A 20,601-nucleotide genomic window follows, 5' to 3' on the forward strand; every position below is an offset into this window, starting at 1 on the left:
GTTTTATTTGCTCTCCCAGACAATTAACATTCAAAGAAACAATATTTATGCCATGCGGCGTCCCCTTTACCTATTCAACATCTTCTAGGTAACCCTCTTCTCCAAACTCCTCGATATACCCATTGGATGGGCCTGCCTGACTGGATCCTTGACTCCAGTTCCCACCATTTTTCTATGTTTGAGTTGTTTGCATCTATTTTAAAATTTCCCATGCTTCCACCTACTTCTTTCTCTATTATCATCACCTGTCCTTTACCTAGTCCAGCATGGCACCTTAAAAAATCCTTTCCTTGAGGCACTTTTCCTTCTACGTCTAGTTCTACTTCATCTTCGGGTACTAGCTGTATCCCTTCCTTTAGTACTTCGCTCTCTACCTTCTGAATTGCAAACTTTACCAGGTCCAATTAAACCAATACCCTGGTGACCTCCTTTCCTTTCTCATTTAACTTAAATCCTACTTGCCGCAAGTCTTTTGACCCTATATCTTTCAAATTCAGACACTGGGCAAATGAGTGTAAGAGTTGTGCCCTGTTTAGAGGCCCACTCTTCCTCAGCTTCTTGCCACCTTTACCTATTTGCATTGGTACAAAATATAGCCACTTGTTACCTACATCCTCCTTTTTCACCCCAGTTGGTACCATGCATGTTTGGCAGGTATGCCTTCTAGATCCTGCATCTGCTATTTTACCTACTTGTGCCCTTGCTTTGTAACAAGCAATATTATTTGGGTTATTGGTCTTAATTGGTGGTATATACCGTACTTGCTTCTCCTGCGCCATGGGCTTATTTTTAGATTGTACCTTTTTTCCCTGGTTTCTTTGGGGCCTTCCTCTATATTGTTTCTCTTTGGGGTTTACTTAGCATGGTTTCCTGCTCAACTTTTCTTGGGCTGTCCTTAGCAACCCTACGACTTTTCGCTAGATTTGGAGTTCCCTTTTTTCTCTCCTCCTTCCAACTTGTCTCCCTCGGTTAAGTAACCCATATCTTGCAATCTCACCCCTTCTAATTACTCTCATTGGCCACCTTGAAATATAAACATCCTGGCTTAGTTTAGCAGGATCGACAATCGCTACCTCCTCCCCAACTGACGCAGGAGGCTGCGGGTCTGGAACTGGTCTTACCATTGCCGGCATTTGGATTCTGATTCCTTGTAACTCCCCCTCAATCTTAAATAAATGTTTTTTTTTTTACTTTTAAGATTTCATTATTTGACAATGTAACTTCTAAAAGCCCTTGAAGGGTTCTTTGTAATATTAGCATTAGATCTATCATTGAAGAGGCTGGTGTTGCAGAAATTTCTAGGTTCAACCCTGAGGTTTGATTCAGTTCGACACTTTCTTTTTCCACCGAACTCGGGTTACCAAGATGGATCTCTTTCGCCCTTAGCTCGATGTCTGGTATGACCTGTCCTTCTGAGTTTAAATCCTTGCTATTCAGTTCCGGACAGTCATGAGCTGTATTTTTTGGGTCCTGAGTAAATAGCCCGTGTGGTGATGAAGACAGCCGTGGCGACAGTAGACCCTTTTGTCCCAATAAGGATTGAAGAGACTGATTAGCCAAAATTACCGACTCCATCGTATGCTCATCATAAAATAATGAGGTATTCCCATTCCACAGTTCGACCTCTGACTCCTCTATGACTGGGGACATTGCTGGTGAGAATACCTTTTTAAAATGCTTCCCCACAAAATCTTTTAATGAATTGGAAGCCATGCCACCCCGTCTTGTGCTGGCGACCTCCTTCCCTTTTCCTTTTTACTTCATTCCTTTCTTAGGTCGTCTCCCTGGGCTCTCCATGCTTTCTACAGAGCCTCCCAGTTCCACTGAAGACTGTTTTAACTTTGTATTTTGCTCCTGGATATTTTTGGTCTTCCTGGGTGCCATTGTTAGTGCCTTTATAAGCAAAGCAACCACCAGGTTAACAGCTGCTCTATAACGAGTTGACTCCCTCTGGAAGTATCCACCCGGATTATGAGCTCAGACCAATGGGACAGACCTTTGAATTAAGTGAGACCAAGAACAGACTACAGGCAGTCCACAAATCATAAGCTCGCTCACTTACCTCTGTTGTGCTTTAAAGTGCTTGCCCCGTGCCCTTTCCTTTGCTGCAGAAATTCAATTCTTCTTTTTCTGATGTAGTGGTGGATACTCGTGAGCTTTTTTTAATTTTTTTCCCTTTCCCATGGTATCCTCTGTGCTGTGCTGCAGTTGTCCAGATTTTGCCCCCTGCTGGCAGCTCGCACCCAGTGAATTCTGGACGCTGCCGCTGGGTGCAGCCGCTCTTGCAGGGACCCTGAGAGCACCACAAGCGTGCTGTGTGTAATTGGAAATCTTCAATACGATCCTCCACTGGTTCCATCGCGGCGTTGCTTCCCTCGCTGCAACGCCGGCTCCGACTTCCGGTCTTCGCCCTCCTCGGCGGCTTCAGTGTAAGGCGTAAGGCAGGGCTAAGGGTATGGCACGGAAGGCACTTTCCTTCAGAGCACAAAAGAGGGCATTGTTGGGATTATTTCAAGCCATGGCAAGACACATAATTTGGTGGTATGTGGTCTTGTTTCTGGTGTCAGACAGACCTATAGTTTGCATGTTCAAATCCTGGTGGTGGAGTCAGTTGGTACAAAGTGTGTCCATGAAAAGCATATTGTTATATTATACTGCCCTGTGCCAGGCCCAGGGCTGCATGTTAGAGTCACAATAGTTATAGTCTGATTTGGGGGTTTTGGGTTCAGGCACTTTTCTACCAATGGTGTGTCTTGGTATCTTCTCAAAGGTCTGCTCAATCATGAGGTATTTTTATATATTTTTCCTGATCTGTGACACGTCAATAGTGTACTCTGTTCTAGGCTGAAAAGCAGGCCTTATTCTTAAAGAAATGTAAGACTCTTTTGAAAGATCTAGTAATAGTGATGTTATCTTGGATTGTTGAGTGCAGTGAAAATGAAGTATTCCAAATGAGAAAGAGCAAGAAAGAAAGAAAGAAAGAAAAAAGCACAGTGACAGTCGCGGTTCTGCAGTTATGGTTCAGACGTACTTTCCTTTGAAAACTCATTTATTGATTTACCTATAACTTTGCCTGCCATAGATGGATCTACACCAAATATGGCACGGGCTTAGCATAGTCAGCTAAGGTCTGGCTTGCCAAATAATTTTATGCTTGGGAAAAAAGTTAAGGGGGGGGAGGTAAAAAAAAGATGGGTTTTCCAATTTGTGCTCCAATGTAAAATTTAGTTTGCAACTGCAGCAAAAATGTGCTTAACAATTTTACACCAAACCTGACACGAACAAAGTACAGGTAGCGTACATATGTTGCTGTAGTGTAAATCTATGTAGTCATTTTTGATTTATTAGGAGTTAAGAAAGCTGCCAGGTTGGCTTGAAAGGGTCATCACTTTTGCATAACTTGACAGTTTAAATCAATATTTTGAAAATTGTAATTTCCGTCAATCCGAATGAATTTGTGATTAGCTGATGAACGATCATTTTTTTCTTGCCGTCTTGAAAATCACAACTTTGTAAAAAAAAAATAAAAAAACAAACGTGATTTTAGATCTGTTAAAGAAAACTTCTATAGTAAAATGGGGGCATTAGGGGAGGTGCATGAGCCCAGATGAGGGGTGGGGGCAACCAAAGTGTTGAAAATGAAGGTAAAAAGACAGAAAATAAGAGATCACTATGGTGAAAATTGTGTTTTTCATGAAAATTGCAATCATAAGGCAGCCATTTTGCATTGGTAAAAAAGACACATTTTTGGAAAAATTTGAATATACTTTTCATGAAAATCATATATATATATATGTATATATATAAATGTATTTATTTATATATATTTCACAAAAAACAGGTTATATTTGAGAAAAGCCCCATGTCTATTGTTACTCATGATTTTTCACTTCTTTCTGAAGGGTTCCAGCTATCGCTCTTTTTTCTGTCAGTGTATATTTTCATCTCTGCAAAAATGTACTTGGCGACTGCAGATAATGGTGCACAACTGATGTGCTACGTTCTTTATCAAGTTATATTTTAATACCTGGGATTTGGACTTTGAGATATGGAAACTCTAATATGTTGGAACATGAAAGTCCAAAAAAGAAATGTGAATAACTAACAAAAAGGTTCTGGTAGGGTGCACAAGCATGATTTGCAGTTATGGCAATAGGCCAAGAGTCACGGCCAATCTTGCTGCGCACCGCTGAAATCCATGTACAGGTTGATGGGTCACCCGCTGCTGGTTGGATGTAGGGTCCGGTTGAATGGGCATATGGTACGTGATTGAAGGGCATTACAAAAACATAGAAATTCACTGGGAAAAAAAAGTTATAGATTAGTTAATACTTCAGCGAATACAAACTTGTAAAACCCCTAAAATCCAGAAGTTACTGTATGCAATGTACACAACACCCGCCATAACTCACGCCACCACTTCACATGAACTGACTCAACCAATCTTCTATGGTCACTTCACAATGCTATTCTTCCATAGTTCAGTTGTCAAAAATACAATACTTTCCGACTGGTGGGGAGAATACAAGTAAGCGCACTCTCTTTCCGCCATTTTCTAATCATCCTAAATACCAGGACTCGGAAAAAGCACCAGAATGATAGACTAACAGGCAATATCCCTAGGCAGAAAAATCTGGGTCTGTGGAAGACAATGTTAATAATCCCAAGTGAGCAAACAGACAACCTATACCTAACCCAGACATATGCACATACTACCAGGACAGAAGACGTTCAACCATGGCTATAGATATATTCTCCCATAAACAAACTAATCATGGGTAGTTTGGGAAACCACTACTAATTTGACAGGCAGGCATCTACTCCTCCATCATGCTAAGTTAACCATAAACTGCCCAAGCAGTTGCAGTACACACAGTACACACCAATACCAACAACATTTGGAAATACATGGACCTTGGAATTTACACCACGTGGTGTATCAATGCAAAAAGACCAACTGAGCAGGTCTAGTACAAATCGCCAGCATGACCCATGGTTGCTTCATCTGAACAGGCTATCAAACACTAAATGTCAACAATGTCACCAAAGGGCAGGGCTACGGGTATCAATCCCCTTTAACGTCTACATGATCTCTTGCAGGAGACTTGTTTTACATATATCTTAAATGTATATTAATATGTGCTAGGTAAAATCATAAACCACAAAAATATACTAAACGTTGATCCACTCGTTCTCGATTTCTTTTCTGTAATGCAGATGGAGAACTAATGAGGACGACGACGCAAGACCACCTCCTTGAGTTCTTCAATGCATATGGAGAATTCAAGAAGAAGAGGACCCAAGACCACCTCCTTGTATTTTGTATATGTATCGTCATTGTCTTGAAATCTCACCAGAGATAACATTTAAAATGTTCATACTCAATTATTCATCAGGTTTCAAACAAAGAGGCATTTTTTACTTACTAATTTAATAGGGCAGAATATGGATGGGATTGGAATGCAGGTCGACTAGTAGAAATATATATTTTTTAAATGCAAGTTGTTTTTTTTTAGTTTTACCCCGAAGCACAATGGACTCGATTCTCAAATAGTCTGCTTTGTGACTCTCTCTCTTAGCTCTTAGCACTTTCAGCGCACTACAGAAATGAAATGCAGGACTAAGCCAAAAACATCACACGAGCACGTCACTAAAAAATATTTTTGATTAGGCCCAAAGGTTTTGCTTTTCGTATGTGTTAGTTGTTACTTACACATACAATACTTCTGTCCTACTCTGAATTTCAAGAGTAAATCACAGAAGAATCTTTGAGAATCGGGCAATTTATGTCAACTAGTCTTATATGCATAGTCCTACATTAGAATATTCTTCATATATGAAAAGTCTGCCCACTGGCTGCTCAGATGGGCAGTTTCTCAGAGTTCCCTCTCAGAAGGCATATTCAGTGTTGATATTTTGCGTGCTTCCCCTTAGGCGCACAGGGGAACTCAGGGTGGGGCGGCAGTCTTCTCTTCCCGCTGCACTGAATTCTACCTTGATGTAATCTAATTGTGTTTTTAAGATTAGACTAATCCTTATGAATGTGGCCTGCTTAATCCGTCTGTCCATATGTCTGAAGAGATTTAACATGACGTATTGTGTCAGAATGTACGCTGTGCACCAAAAACCCCGCTTGCCACTGAATGTCCTCGTCGATATAGAATAGTACTTAGCCATCATGACTGTAAAACTGTGAATTTTGTATTCCAACGTAACAACTTGGTCTGGATAATAACATCACTACAATCGTATGTGTGTGCGCCTTTAAAAACGTGTTATCCGTTTCGTTCATGTGCAGAGGACAAGTGACGCATTATAGCTTTGCAGCAGCTGCAATAAGATTCAGTTGATCTCTCATACACTGTTTCTGCAGTTCCGAATTAGATGTGAGTAGATTTAGATAAAGAGTCTGCATCCTGCCCTTATTTGTGCCCGGCTGGTATGCAAGGCCAGTTTCGTTGATTAGGAACGTGACGTACTCATAGCATATATCTTATATATTTATATCAAAGGGTAGATGCCCAAGGGTATCAGTTAAACAAAATGCCTTGGTATACATCCGCAAAAAAGTCCAGTCTGCTGAGCACTTCTAATGGACACCGTGGAACTGCACCAAGGATTTCGACCCGTGTGCTGCCGAGGGCCCTAGTTTCACCCTCTGCTCAAGCAAGAGCTGGTTTACCCATCGAACATCAGCAGTGATGGCACTGCTGTCTGAGGTAAAGGGGAAAAGTGCAAACTACAGCAGATGTGAAAGAGACAGCAACTAGTTTTTGGACTAGGCAGTAAAGAGCCAATCGCTCTTCACAGGTGTGACAAAATGTAAGTGTGCGCCGCGCCTAGGGGAGTCATCGCAGAGGTGCATGGCTAACGAGCAACGCCCTATTGATATGGGTTCTCAATACAGCAGGTGCACGTTATACCATTTATTGAGGCAAATCGGAGTTCATCCATATGGTTTCAACTTATTTTACATGCCATATTGATGCATTTAAATGTTCTGTATAAAATGCACTGTTACAAAAGGTGGTGTGAACAACTGGAAACCTATCCTTGTAGCGTTTGGGTACCATTTCATAAACAATATTTGAAACACCAAGTGGTATACTAATCATGGTCTGGGTGGAAGAGGCCTCTCATAAAAAAAAAATGCAGAAACAAGTACACAACGGTAAGCCAAGGGCTTTTTGGGAAAGTTGACTGCTTGCTATTTTGGCTAACGAAGTGTCCATGAACGAGAATTATCAACCCCATATGATTTCTAGGGTTTCCTGTTCCACCTGGGAAAGTGTGGCAATAGATGCAAAAACAACGACCCCCCCCCCCAACGTTGCTCCCCCAAAGACATACAATCAGTTGTATTTTTGCTGCCAGCCTATTCCTGGAGTTACTGATACCCTTAGTATACGTAACTCAGGGGAGGCAATACCAGGCCAAAATCCACCCAATATGTATACAGCCCTTAACAGTGAGGCTAGAATACTGTTATACTACTCACTATAGACGAATTTACCTATTTAATTTTTATTTCATTTAGGTTTTCTATGTTTTTACTGCTATTGCTTATTCATCAAGGTCCAAATATAGCACGTCTGTTGTATACCTATCTAGAGCCTGATTCACAAAGATTTTGGTGTGACTTACTCTTGTGGTGCTCATGGCTTAAGTCTTAATTCAAGAAGTAAACAAGGAGTATTATAACAATAAACAACACCTCCTCACAGCAAAATCTTTATGAATCAGGGCCTGAAAGTTCATAAACATGGATTATTATTAGGGTTGGGCTGTAAACTCCGCTCCACTGGCAGAATTTGTAGAGTTTTGCCCTCTCCGAACTTGCCTAGAGCTCGGACTTCTGGAAAAACTGTCAACCGCAGCATGGTGAGGTTTTTCTCACACGCAACTCACCAACATTAAGTTGACGGGCGCTAGCAAGATAATTGAGCACAAGGATGAGTCCCGGCACACGGTAGGTCACTACCATTCATGTTTAGAAAACTACTGCTCAAGTAGAAAATCTACTCGAGCTGCAGAAATAAGCATCACTCTATGGCACGCTGCGCAGTGCCGGTTGCAATGATTTTACAATGCAGGACAAGTTTCTGGCGCTAAAAATTTGCCTCAGCAGCACGACATGCTGAAATACCGCATTTGGAACTCCGTGGAATCTTGCTGACTTTTTATGGAACTCCGCTTTATCTCTCAGAGTAAAACTCCACAAGTTCCCCCCACCCCTAAATATTATGAACTTACTCCAAAATATCATTAGCATCTTTGATAATCAGTGATTTGAATTAGCTGTTGTTGTTTTTTTGAGCAGCAAGCAATGCAGTAGCCTCTTACTATAGCATATAAAAAGTGGAGAGTTAAATATGCCCAAAAGGCCAAATATGTTTATGTCACCAATGTTGTACCCTAAGAATTCAATATAATAGCTTTTGAGAAAAACAGATGCACATCTGATTTTGTCCAGACCAATGTGCCTTTTGTTCAAATGTTGAGCACTTTGTTGTAAATTGCTTTGCTATATCTATTGATTGCTTTAAATTGCACTTTCATAGACATAGAATTTGGCTGAATGTCAGTGCATAGCGCACATATTTAGCTCGTACACTAGTCTATGCACGTGAATCAATAGTGTTGGTGCTTCTGTAGTCATAAATGGCCTGATTTACAAAGGCCCTGCTGTGAATAGCTGCTACTTTCCCTTGTATACTACTAAATTACGCCTGAATTCTAGAGGTGAGCCAGGAATATATATTCCTAGAATGCTGCCGTAAGCCAGGAGCACCAACAAAAGTAAATCATAGCAAACTTTTTGTGAATCAAGCATGTTCAAGAGGGAACTAAACAAATGTTGTGCTTTCACTTTGTTTGCAAGATCACAGATGTTTCAGTATTGGAATGACAATGCAGACAGAAATGCTCACACCAACTACTGGTTCTTAGAAGTCTTCTGTTGTAGACCTCCTGTTTTTACAATGGCCACTTAGCGTTTAAATATGGGTATTAAATAACAATAACATATCAAGAATACAGAAGAACGTATGCAACAGTGAACTCATACAACCAACCAAGATCATGTTTTGCAAGAATCAACAATCTCACACTTAAGACTATGTGCATGATTCAAACATATTTCAGTGTGATTACTCTTGCAGCACTCCTTAATTTTAGGATGCACCCAGGAGTAAGAAAGTTGTACTGGAATTCAGGAGTAAACAAGGAGTACTACAGGAGTAATTTGCATCCACTGAGAGCAAACTCTTTGAAAATGTAGCCCTTTGAATTTTTCATTTGAAGTGTGAAGAAGCCAGGGTGTTGTAGCATTAGTGCCACCTTTTCTATTTATATCGTAGAATATGCTGCTTATTAACTGACTTTATGTGAGATTGCATGCCATTGCATGAACCCCCTGGGCCTGGACACACCCCGTTTTCAAATGCCACTTACGGAAGGGAAAAACAGTGATCTGTTTCAATGTCAATTATTTCAAGAGCTTGTTTGTCGAAATCCAGAAGTGATAACTATGAATTGTCATGGTTATATTTCTTGCTCAATTTCCAGAAAAGTAAAGGAATCAGCAGGGAATTTTCCCTACAAACACATGTTCAACACATATGATGTAAATTGGTAGTATAAGACATGGCATTGTAGTCAAGTGACCAGCAGTGCTGCTCCTCCATGGATGATGTATGCGAGCTAGGAGGCCATGAAACAACATGTGCACTATCTCACTGTAATGCCTGGTGCTCCTCCAAAATTATGTTTGCATTTGTGTGTCCACTTGTCTATTGTATTCATAATGTTGAATTCACTAAAATATAAAAAGTCCACCAAAACATGTTTGGTTTTGACCACGCAATGTGTCGAAAAGTGTCTGCCTTGCTTTGGCTATGGTAAACAACATTGTTCACAATTATTAGCTTTTTATATTACCAAACACATTAATATTTGACAATAGGACTTACACGTTATATATATATATATATATATATATATATATATATATATTTTTTTTTTTTATGAAGGCCAGCATGGCCGAAACGCGTTTGTCTGCCGAGGGAGTAGAATAAAGCAATTTGAAATCATGGAGAGTGTGCGCCGCGCCTTTTTGTAGAAAAAGTGCATTTGGAGTAATATATAAATATATATATATATATTTATATACCTACATACACGCAACTACATCTTCTGCAGTTTCTTAGTTGCAAAGAGAAAGAAAGCACTCCCTCAGATTACAGGTGCTCAAACTTTATTTTCATTTCATTGTCATATTATAGTTTGGTGATGCTTTTCAGCCAAATAACATTAATCACAAAAAAGAATGTCATAGTTCCAATAAAAAGACAACATCAAGCACAAAAACAACGCCAATGGAACAATTCATCAGATAGACTTACCAGCACATCTATGAGTGGTGTGGATGTCCTTAATCCTAATTAATTGCCAGTTGGTTGGTAGTATTCTGAATGCATATCACAAAAGAAACATCCCTTTTCTGTGGACAAAGATCATACCATTCATATGTGCTGCAGATTTTGCTATATGCAATCTAATCATAAAAAACATGATCAACATATCTCTATTAAATTGGTAATAGAAGACATGGCATGTAAATTAAGGAGTTACGTGACCTGCAGAAGCATCCTAAATGTACAATCATTCCCTCCTCGTAGTTTAACCTAGAGGTAGTCATAATTTCTACATCTATACTACAGGAGAAATCGAAGTGTCGCCCAGCAATCTGAATGAAGTTTGCTCTATTGCAATTGCGTACACTGTGCCCAAAAGAGTCAGTGATAGGATAACCATGTGCCAAAATGTATATATATATATATATATATATATATATATATATATATACACACACACATCTAAAAGTTTTTGACAACATATTGTTATGTCTTCCTATGTACCACACTGCTGTTTTTTCGATTGTTTAAATTCTTGGCAACCCATTTCCAAATATCCCCTCCTGAACAACTGCTTAAACAGGATCATTAAAAATTGTGAAATCGCAATTGCCACGAAAGTGCACTTTTGGCGTGTATGGAAATGTGTGCATTTGGAAATTGTGTTGTACTGTCTGTGTACTTCCCCAAGCCACAAACGTTTGCTTTTGTGTTGTCATGCAATAGATGTTTCACTCTGTCATCATAAATTATGGAAGTGTAGAGACAAGTCTCTTGCGTTTAATGCCTATACATCTAAAGCATTAATAAATAAAGATGAAGCCAAATACATTTCTGTATTATTACTTACAGTTGTTTGCCTTTTCGCTATGCCATAACAGGAAATAAAGGTCTATGCACGTTGTTCTATATACAGACCAGCTTCTACTTTTCTACAACAGGTTTTGTTATCTGTTACAATCGAAAGGAAGTCCATACGTAGCCATGAAGAAGGTTAGAGGTAAGAGGTTTATTAAGCTTGGTTACAGGATGGTAAGTAGGATAATAAGTTCAGCCCAACCAGGAGCAGCCTCCTTGCTGCTCAGCCCACAGACTCCAACTGTCTATCTCTCAACCACACCAGGCACTCCAGCATTCCACTACCTCATCAGGCATTCCAACATTTCACACACACACATTCATACTGGCTGAGCAGCAGTTAAGAGAAAGGATGCAAAGCAACAATACATGTCACAACATTATCCTCTACTGACTACCAAATCAAACCCAACAGAGGCACATGAATGTGTCCTTTCACTGAATGCCCTCGTTGTTTAAATCTATGACGTACGATTATTATACTTCAACAATCTGATTGGTTTTCAGGGTTGCTCATTAACTGAATAACTACAGACAAATTACCAGAGACCATGTACAGTGATATCATAGGCACTGACATCACAGCCTCCATAATAGCCTTCATAGTGATAGGAATAGTCCTATTTATAGTCAATATTAAAATACAAACTATACCATAATGCACTAATCTATGTGTATGCAATAAGACATCAACATGGGTTAAAAATGTCAGCAGGAGAACCATGAAAAACAAAATCAAAACAAAGTTATGATTATTAAACAACCCCCCGAAAAAACAGTGAAATTGGTCAGGTGTGATTAGCTACGCACACTACAATCCAAGCCCCCCCCCACTTCAGCACAGCTTTTTACTCACACATGACATCACTGACACAATCTTAAATTACATCACTCATAACAAATAACATATGATATTACTAATACATCACTGTGTGAACAACTGTAATGGGTGATGCGGAGTGTGTGCATGTCAAGCAAGTGCATAGACTAGCATCTTGCACTATCCTTGAAAACGTAGCCCCAAATGAAGGAATATCTGGCCATAAAACACTGGTCACAAACTGCAACCAGTATTTTCCAGTCAGTCAAGGCTTTTAAGAACTGAACTATGTACTAATATGTCAGTTCTTAAAAATCTGAATCGTAGTAGGCCAGAATTTGACTTACCTCATGAGGCAAGTAGCAAATTGTGTCTCACTATGAATGGATGCCATCACAGGGATGGTTGCCAATGGGCTCAGCAAACCAGCATGTCTGATCAAATTTCAATAAAGTAAACTTTTGTTTTTAAATGCAGTCCATTTTCCCTAAAATAAACAGGAGTATGTTTAAAAAGGAAAGTTACATTTTCTTTTTGCATTGTTTGGATGTTTGCAGTGGTCTCGTTCACTCCCAAACAAACTTTTTTAAACATTCAAATATACAAAGGTTTGTAAATGGGTTACCATTCCAGCATGGAGGTTGGTATCTTTTCAATGGTTTGAGCCCGCTATTTCGGTCCTAAGCCTTCCACACATGTGATGCCTCCCTTTCTAATAGCGATCCCTTATCCATTTCCTAAGCTGGCAAAACAAATTCATAAGCATGGGATTAGTACATTGCTAAAAGCAGTTTCTCGCTTGCAAGCTCCTAATCAGAGTGTTTGCGACCAGAAACTTGCTTTGTAATTCTAGCCATTGTGCTTCTACAACATGTATAAAGTAAAAATTGATTGCGAGTGCTTCATCTAATGTTCTGGGTAATCAATACAAAGGTGAAGGGATAGAGTGTGCTTAAAGGATGCATTAGCTTTATAATAGGCTCCATGTAGAAATGCATTGTGATTCCAGGATATACACATGAACAATCATCATTCATTTAGTACATAGTGCAAACTGTGTCTCTAACACTTAGGGGCTGATTACGATGTCATGCAGACTCAGGTTCGCCCGACACCGTTGCTGAATCGGAAGAGACCGACCGACCGACCGACCTCTGGTCGGCAGTCCCAACCGCATTATTTGTATGTGACCGCACATGGAGTAAGCAAAACTCACTGAACTATCTTACGAGGAGTTTAACTTGTGATTAGTAGGTAATACAATGATCTCTGAAACAAAAACATTAACAAACAGAGCTAACGTTAGAAAAATTAACAGATGTGACCTGCATGTTACACACTATACTCTGCAGCAGCCATTATCACTATGAGATATTTTTTCGATGATCCAAATCTATGACCAGAGATTGAAGATAGATCTCTCTACCAAGTGCATTAACCACCATTATTATTTTCACACTATTATACACCAAAATGTGGCATAGACAGATATATGTCCACAAGTGCATTAAATTCCTACGCTATCTTGAAATGAGGTCTGTTTGTGGCCACTAAAATAAACCACCATAGCTTACTAGCGCATTTTTCATTTTTGCCATTACTTTGGAGGCGCAGCTTGTCAAAAACAAAAGTAAAAGCAGACTATCATCAATTCATGGAGCCACCCAAGGTGACTGTTAGAACTGGGGGTCTCTAGTTGGCAATGGCTTGCACCTTTGTCCAAATAGGGACCGTTGCTTCTAGTCGGAGTAAGGGGGCTACACTCCTAAAAGAACACCTGCTCAACCCTGTGGTAGCTTGGCACAAACAGGAAGGCTTATCTCAGAGGCAGTGGGCACATACAGTAATAACACTCCAGATGGACACAATATAGGTTTTATTAAAATAACTATTCTTTATATAGACATAACACAAAACCCAAATGACAAAAATCCACAATACAGTATTAAGAAAATGACTTTAATATGGTAGAAATAACTCAGTACACTTTAGATGGTAAATGCGACACGTTTCTCACAAAGTACCTTTGGATGAGTCACGCAAGATAAACAAAATTTTCGCAGGGAGAAAGATGCATTGGTCCTTGCTTCGGGGAGTTCCTCAGTGCTTGCACAAAGTAGGCGATGCATCTGTTCCTTCCCGGAGAGGAGGTGATGCGACAATCTCGCAGTGAGGCCCGGTTGTGATGCGACAAAATGGCATCTTGCTGCGATGCGACGATTTGGTGCGAAAGGCCCAGGGCGTTTGTAGCAGGCCCTATGATGAAGCATGTCACATACTTCGGTATGTGAGTGAGGGCAGTTTTTCCAAATTGGGGAATTTTCCTCTGTTGTAGTTATGTACTCTATATACCCCCTGTGTGTGATTAACTGGTTGCCTTAGGGGGCCTGGGGTATGGAGTTTAAACTTTTGGGGCCCTCTCCCCTCTTGTGTGTAGATCATGTCCTACCTTTCACATACAATGCACTCTGCCTTAGGGCCAACCTTAGGGGTGGCTAACATGTAGAAAAGGGAAGGTTTAGGGACTGGTAAGTGGATGCACTTACCAAGTCAACATGGCAGTACTAGACTCCACACATGCTCTGCAATAGCAGGCCTGAGAGACACTTTACAAGCTGCTTCTGTGGGTAGCACAATCAGTGCTGCAAGCCCACTACCTCCATTTGATCTACAGGCCATGGGCACACATGGTGCACTGTACTAGGGTCTGACAAGTAAATCAAATGAGCCAATCATGGAGTCAGTAATCCAGTACAATAATTTACAATAGGGAGCACTTGCACTGTGGCACTGAATCGCAGTGGCACAGTGTCCAAAGCATCTAACCAGCAAAACATATTAAAAACAGACTAGACAACAGAGAAAAATGGAAGGGAGACTCAACCCAATGGTACCAGGTCTAACAGTGGCCATCTCTGACACCACACACTTCCACCCGCAATGTCTGTTTCACTGCAGTATACTTATCCCATTTCCTGTACTGCCAACCACAGCAGGTATAATCGGAGAAAAGTTGTCCCACAAATCATGTCGCCAGGATTGCTCAGCGTGCCTCATTATCCCACTTGTTTTATGTGTATGTGTGGCCTCTTATACATATTATCAAAAATAATGGTGTGGGCTGACTTATTCCCATTAGCAATGGTCAAAATCACATACATTTGATGACATCTGAGATCAACACCTGAATATGTCATCACCTGACCGAGCCACATTACACTTCTGGAGGCCGTCAGCAGCACTGCCTGACCAATGTGAATTTAAAATCTCTTAAACAGTGCCTAAAACTCTTTCCACAATCAGAACCTATTTCTCATCTGTGCTCTCACAAACTTCAGGGTAAACTTTACAAGGGACCTGTCAGGTTTATTACAAACTGCTTATAGCCTCCCACAAATAAATCATTGTGCAGCATCAATCATACAAATACAAACAATGCTTGCAATAGGATAAAGAAAGCATAAGACACCTGGCTGGCAGAATTAGTAAAATGGGGCAGAGTTTTGTCTTATGTTCATTTGCTGTATCACAAGACCTCAGGTATGACTTAAGACTGCCTTGAGTTCTTCACAGGGAACAAATTAAAGGCCCCCACAGTTCATGCAAAGCCCATTTGGAGGTACATAGGAGTTGTACTACTCTTGAGCTTTGTGTAGGCAGACAACGAAAAAGATAATAGCACACACTAACAAAATCGTTTAAGTTGATGTGAATACCAGTTCTTGTAAAATGTTTCTGAAAAAGGAGGAGATGGGATTTGGAGACTGCTATGGACCTGGGAGGTTCCTGTAGATCAGGAAATGGGGAAAGAAGATTTGAACCTAAGCCAGATGTCTCGGATTTAGCTATAAGTAGTGGAGTAATTTTAGATAAACAGAGTATCAGAGCGACAAGTGCCAGTCTCGGGCAAAGGTCAAACAATCCTTGGTAGTCAGACCAATCCTTGAAATCAGTCCTCTTGAGAGGAAGATGATAGTTCCTGCAAAGAGAAAACTCATAGGCCTAAGACTGCTAACTTTCCAGGCAGAAAAGAAGGTGCCTGGGTATGGGTGAAGAAAAGGATGCACAGAACTGGTGGTGGGTCACAGCCTCTATTGTGCAAACACAGAACCTCGAGTTCAAGTGCAAAGAGGGAGTTCACTTGTGCAGCAATGCTACTGCAGAAAACGTGAATATCCACATTTACAACCCTGCCATTATTTAGACACAGTTTACTCAAGAAGAATTCCCTTACTCAGGTCAAATAGTGATCTTATTCCAACGCCCTTGCCAAAAGTGGGGACACCAGTTAAATGTCAGCCTAGGATGCAAAAGCACTTTTGTGAATTTTTGAAATTATTTGAAAACCTGTCACCTACTATTTATAAACAAGCCATATTCTAAACACCATTTTAAACCGAAATGTATGTCCAGACTATGGTTTTCATAAAAATTATACATAATATACATACACAGGGGGGCTTGTGGTCAGCAAGCTTCATCTGTTGATCTGTAGATTTGTCAATCACATTTTGCTTCCACCCACCACAGCATACAGAAAGGGGTAGTGGGTCATTCCACTTTAACCAATGGCTCCCATCAATTTCAGTGACTGCTCAAAGCTTATGCACACTGTTCACATCCACTTACAAATCTTACTTTCTTTTCAATGACAACATTCTGTCAAAGTGTGCTTTTTTAAATTTTATTTTTTATATTAGCCTTAAAACAGCTATTCATTTTGCTTGCACTTCAGGTGCCCAATTAGATGATGATTGATTTTCTGTCTCCTTTTTAAAGCCGCTTTTATAAACGGTTTAAGTGACATTGTAATTCGAAGTGACATTGTAATTGCCTGCAATTCGAGTGCCTGGTTGGGTGATGATCACTTCTTGTCGCCGCCATAAAAAAGATTCAGATGTATGGCATAGAGGAATTGCTTGCTTCATTAAAAAAACCTCACCAGTGAATCAGTCACATCAGTAGTTATTTTTTAAATGTAGCATTTGTATTGCAACCTTATGATGGCCACATTGATGTGGCAGTCTATTTTCTTTTCCTTTTTGTGGCATATGCTTGCAGTAAAAATCTTTTTTTATTTTACGGAAAGAACCTAACCATTGCACTACTATGTCAAGAAAAGACCTCTAGCCTTTGCCAATACGTGTTTTAATTTGGAATGGCTGGCTTCTGTATTCCGCAGACAGCTGTGCTTTTCAAAACCTTATTATTATGCCCATAATTAAATATGCTTCTTGCACTGGTTTGGTCCTGGTTTCTCTATCTCTCATTGTTACTGGACTGTTTTACACTGATTTATACACTATCCACCTTCTATAGGGTAAGTACGAGCTAAGGAATACTGCATGCATAATACTGACCTTGGAAAGGCATAGTACTGTGATGTACGTGACAAGCTGAACCCTGGTGCAGCGGGTGATTCTGTCTGGTATCCACCTATGCCCTTACTTTATTTCATTACAGACAAGCCAGACAGATTCCAGGTTTCATTCGTTTTTTTGTTGCTTTTTTAAAATAGCAATTGTGATGTGCACCACCTAGCTGTACATGAATGCAATAAAAAATAAGTTTGTTTTACATTTCCCACTTGGGTGAACTAACAACATTTAAAGCTTAACACAATGCTTTGTCCCTCTGTGACTCATTCACAACAGGCTAAACAGCTAAAAATCTTATTTGACAGGACATTATAATTTTACAAATCTAACATTTTCGTAGCTTGGTTTTTGCGCAGACATCATTGCCTGGTTGAAAAATAAGTATGACCTCTTAGTGTCAGCACAACACGAGCATTGCATTTGACATGGATCTTTCAGTTTGTTCTATTACAACATACAGGGCCTGATTCACAAATTGGCTGTGGCTTTCTCCTGTAGCTTCCCTATCTTTCTAATGTATTCAATGATTAAGCCTACTCTTGGCTTTATTCTAAGAATTCAGCAGTAAGGGGCCGATTCTGATCTGGGTCGGAAAGCTCTCCGACCGAGCCGGAGTGTTTTTTGACCAAGCCACAGTCCTGCAGTCCAACCGAACGAGTATGATGCGGCCGCATGCTGCTGGACTCTGTTCGGTCGGACTCCCATAGAAGTCAATGGGAACCAGTCATACCATGCATACATGGGCTGCCATTGACTGAATTGGTACGTCTTGCACAAGGGCGTCCCCGACAGTGGGTATGCACCGGTGCCATCCGCACCGTACATGCCTGTGTTGGGGAGAACTTTGGGTCTCCCCGTGGGTCTGAGTCGTAAGGCTGCGGGTGACAGGGGGCCAACGCGGACTTCCTGGATGTTTTGAAAGCCAGAAACTTCGGCTCGCACCAGCTATCCGACGCGTGCATCGTACTGGCTTGGTCGTAAATCGCATCTTTTGCACGGCACGGTTTACTTGTGGACGAGACGTATGAAGCGGTTCGGACCCGGAAACGACTCGGTCGGTGAATTTCACGATGCTCGCATCGTACTTGCTCACTCGTATAGCTGTACGAGTCGGGCGGAAAACACACATACAGATCGTACTTTTTCCGGCCGGGTCGCATTTGGTGCCCTTGCGAGAGACATCGGAATCGACCCCTTAGTGTAGAGTTCTACAAAATTAAGTCACAACAACTTCCAACATAATCTTTTTGAAAGATCCATGGTATACATATGCAGAAACGTTTTCAATAAAATATGATGCTTTTTTACATTTAACAAAGAATTATTATATCCTAGAATTCAAAATATGTGATCCCTGCCTCAACAAACTTATTGCAATATACATTTATTGTGCTTCATACTGATGACATAGCCTGGAAACGCTTTTTGGTGCTCTGGTAACTTGGAGTGCGCATGTGTGTGAGTGATTGTATGTGTTTTTGGTTTCAAGCATTTTCACTTGTATTGGACAATGTGCCCAAATCATGCAGCAATAAACCCGTATTGGTGCTGAAGTATAACGTTGTGAAAAAAGGTGTGAATCCAAGTGCAGCGCAAGCAGCTATAGATCAACTTCTTATGAGACTATTCCGTAGTTATCAGATTAATGAAACAGCCAGGATTTACAAAATTGGAAGTGGTGATAAATATTTCTTGGTTTCACAGGAATAGAGCGCAAAGTCTGGTCTGCCCAGTCTGCAAGATCTCTCTCCGATGTGATACTTTCTGTAGAAAGAATGGTCAAGAGAGTTCACACTTGAGCATAGGAAACTAATTTGGCAACTGGTGCAGAATTTACATTGAAAGATGGCCCAGTAGCCTGAAGAGCTCAATATGTGCTTAATTTGGATGTAAAGACATTGAATCAAGCCACAGTCAACCAGTGTAAGGAGATGATGGCCTGTAAATATGGCACCAAAGAAGTTGACTTTGGTGTTGTGTGGCTGCTATATTCTTCATTCCCAAGAGTGTACAAAGTAGAAAGCAAGAGGCTTTTTAGGCACAATCTAGACATTAAAGCACCAAGATGATTGTAGCTTGTACTCTGAAGGAACCCAAGAAATGGGAAGATGTGGCAAAGGGATTGTATTATGTAGAATTCTATTGAAGAAGTGTAATCTTGATCCTATCTGGAGATAATTTACGAGTGCATCATACTCGTGCATAGTCAGCACTCAAATATACTCTGTCATAACTAATGTGCTAATAGGGGTGGAGTAGTTTATACTAAAGGGTGTTTTGCTTGAAATATATGCATTTAGAATGTGATTAATAGTTATGTGACAATTTTTGTAATAAAGTGACATGGGAAGAATAACCTAAAATATCATATTGTGAAATGTTTAATTAGGATGTAAACAACTAATGTTTAACATTTATACGTTATTTATACATCATTTGAATTAATCATGTGCAAATGCATTCACTCCGAGATGGTTATGATTCAAGGCATTTGTTCGTGCCTTAAGCAACTGCAATAATTTTACATGTAGAAAGGTGTACATATTCTGTAACTTTGTGCAAATGTTACTTAGCAAACTAGGCCTCAAGAAAAAATGTGTTCAGTTGCTGCTCTCATTATGATTAGAAACTCACGTTTAAGCTTTAAGCATGGAATGTACGTTGCGGATTTGTTTCTATTGCAGGTGTGGATTAGACTCATTATTTAGAATAAAGGAGTTTTATTATTAGATAGCAAAGCATGAGAAGAAAGAGTTGGCCAAGAGAATCGCGGTAACAAGCGAGGAGAGAATTTCTCAGGGGAAAGGATGGCCAAGTCAAGAATAGATATTGTGCTATCTGAATGAGAAGAGGTATTGAAGTATCCAGTTATACCGGAGCTAGGGAAATTTCCCAAGGAGGAGCCACATGTGTCGACAGCAGATGATATTATGGGCTTGCTGTGTTTTATTTAGGGAAAGAGTTCATCTTGGGTTTCCTTAGGGAGTAGATGTATGCTATTGCTTGCATGACTTTAGACTAGATCCATCGTCGAGAGTATTTTCTACTGAAAACTATGATGACTGACCATTCTTTTTACTTATTTAATTATGTCTGTTCTTAATCCTCTAATTTAGGTTTGCCCTTATTA

General features: G+C 40.2%; 1 protein-coding gene across 2 annotated transcripts in view; it reads left to right on the forward strand.

Moving 5' to 3' along the window:
* Positions 1–6,249, forward strand: part of LOC147722440 (aromatic-L-amino-acid decarboxylase-like) — a 592,216-nt gene extending 585,967 nt beyond the window's left edge. For both annotated transcript variants that reach the window (XM_086964962.1, XM_086964963.1), the window contains exon 15: positions 5,218–6,249. The gene's annotated coding sequence lies outside the window, so the exon portion shown is untranslated. The remainder of the gene's footprint in view (positions 1–5,217) is intronic.
* The last annotated feature ends 14,352 nt before the right edge of the window (positions 6,250–20,601 follow it).

Source organism: Lissotriton vulgaris, chromosome 4_1, assembly GCF_964263255.1.
Source record: "Lissotriton vulgaris chromosome 4_1, aLisVul1.2, whole genome shotgun sequence".
NCBI classification, from domain to species: Eukaryota; Metazoa; Chordata; class Amphibia; order Caudata; family Salamandridae; genus Lissotriton; species Lissotriton vulgaris.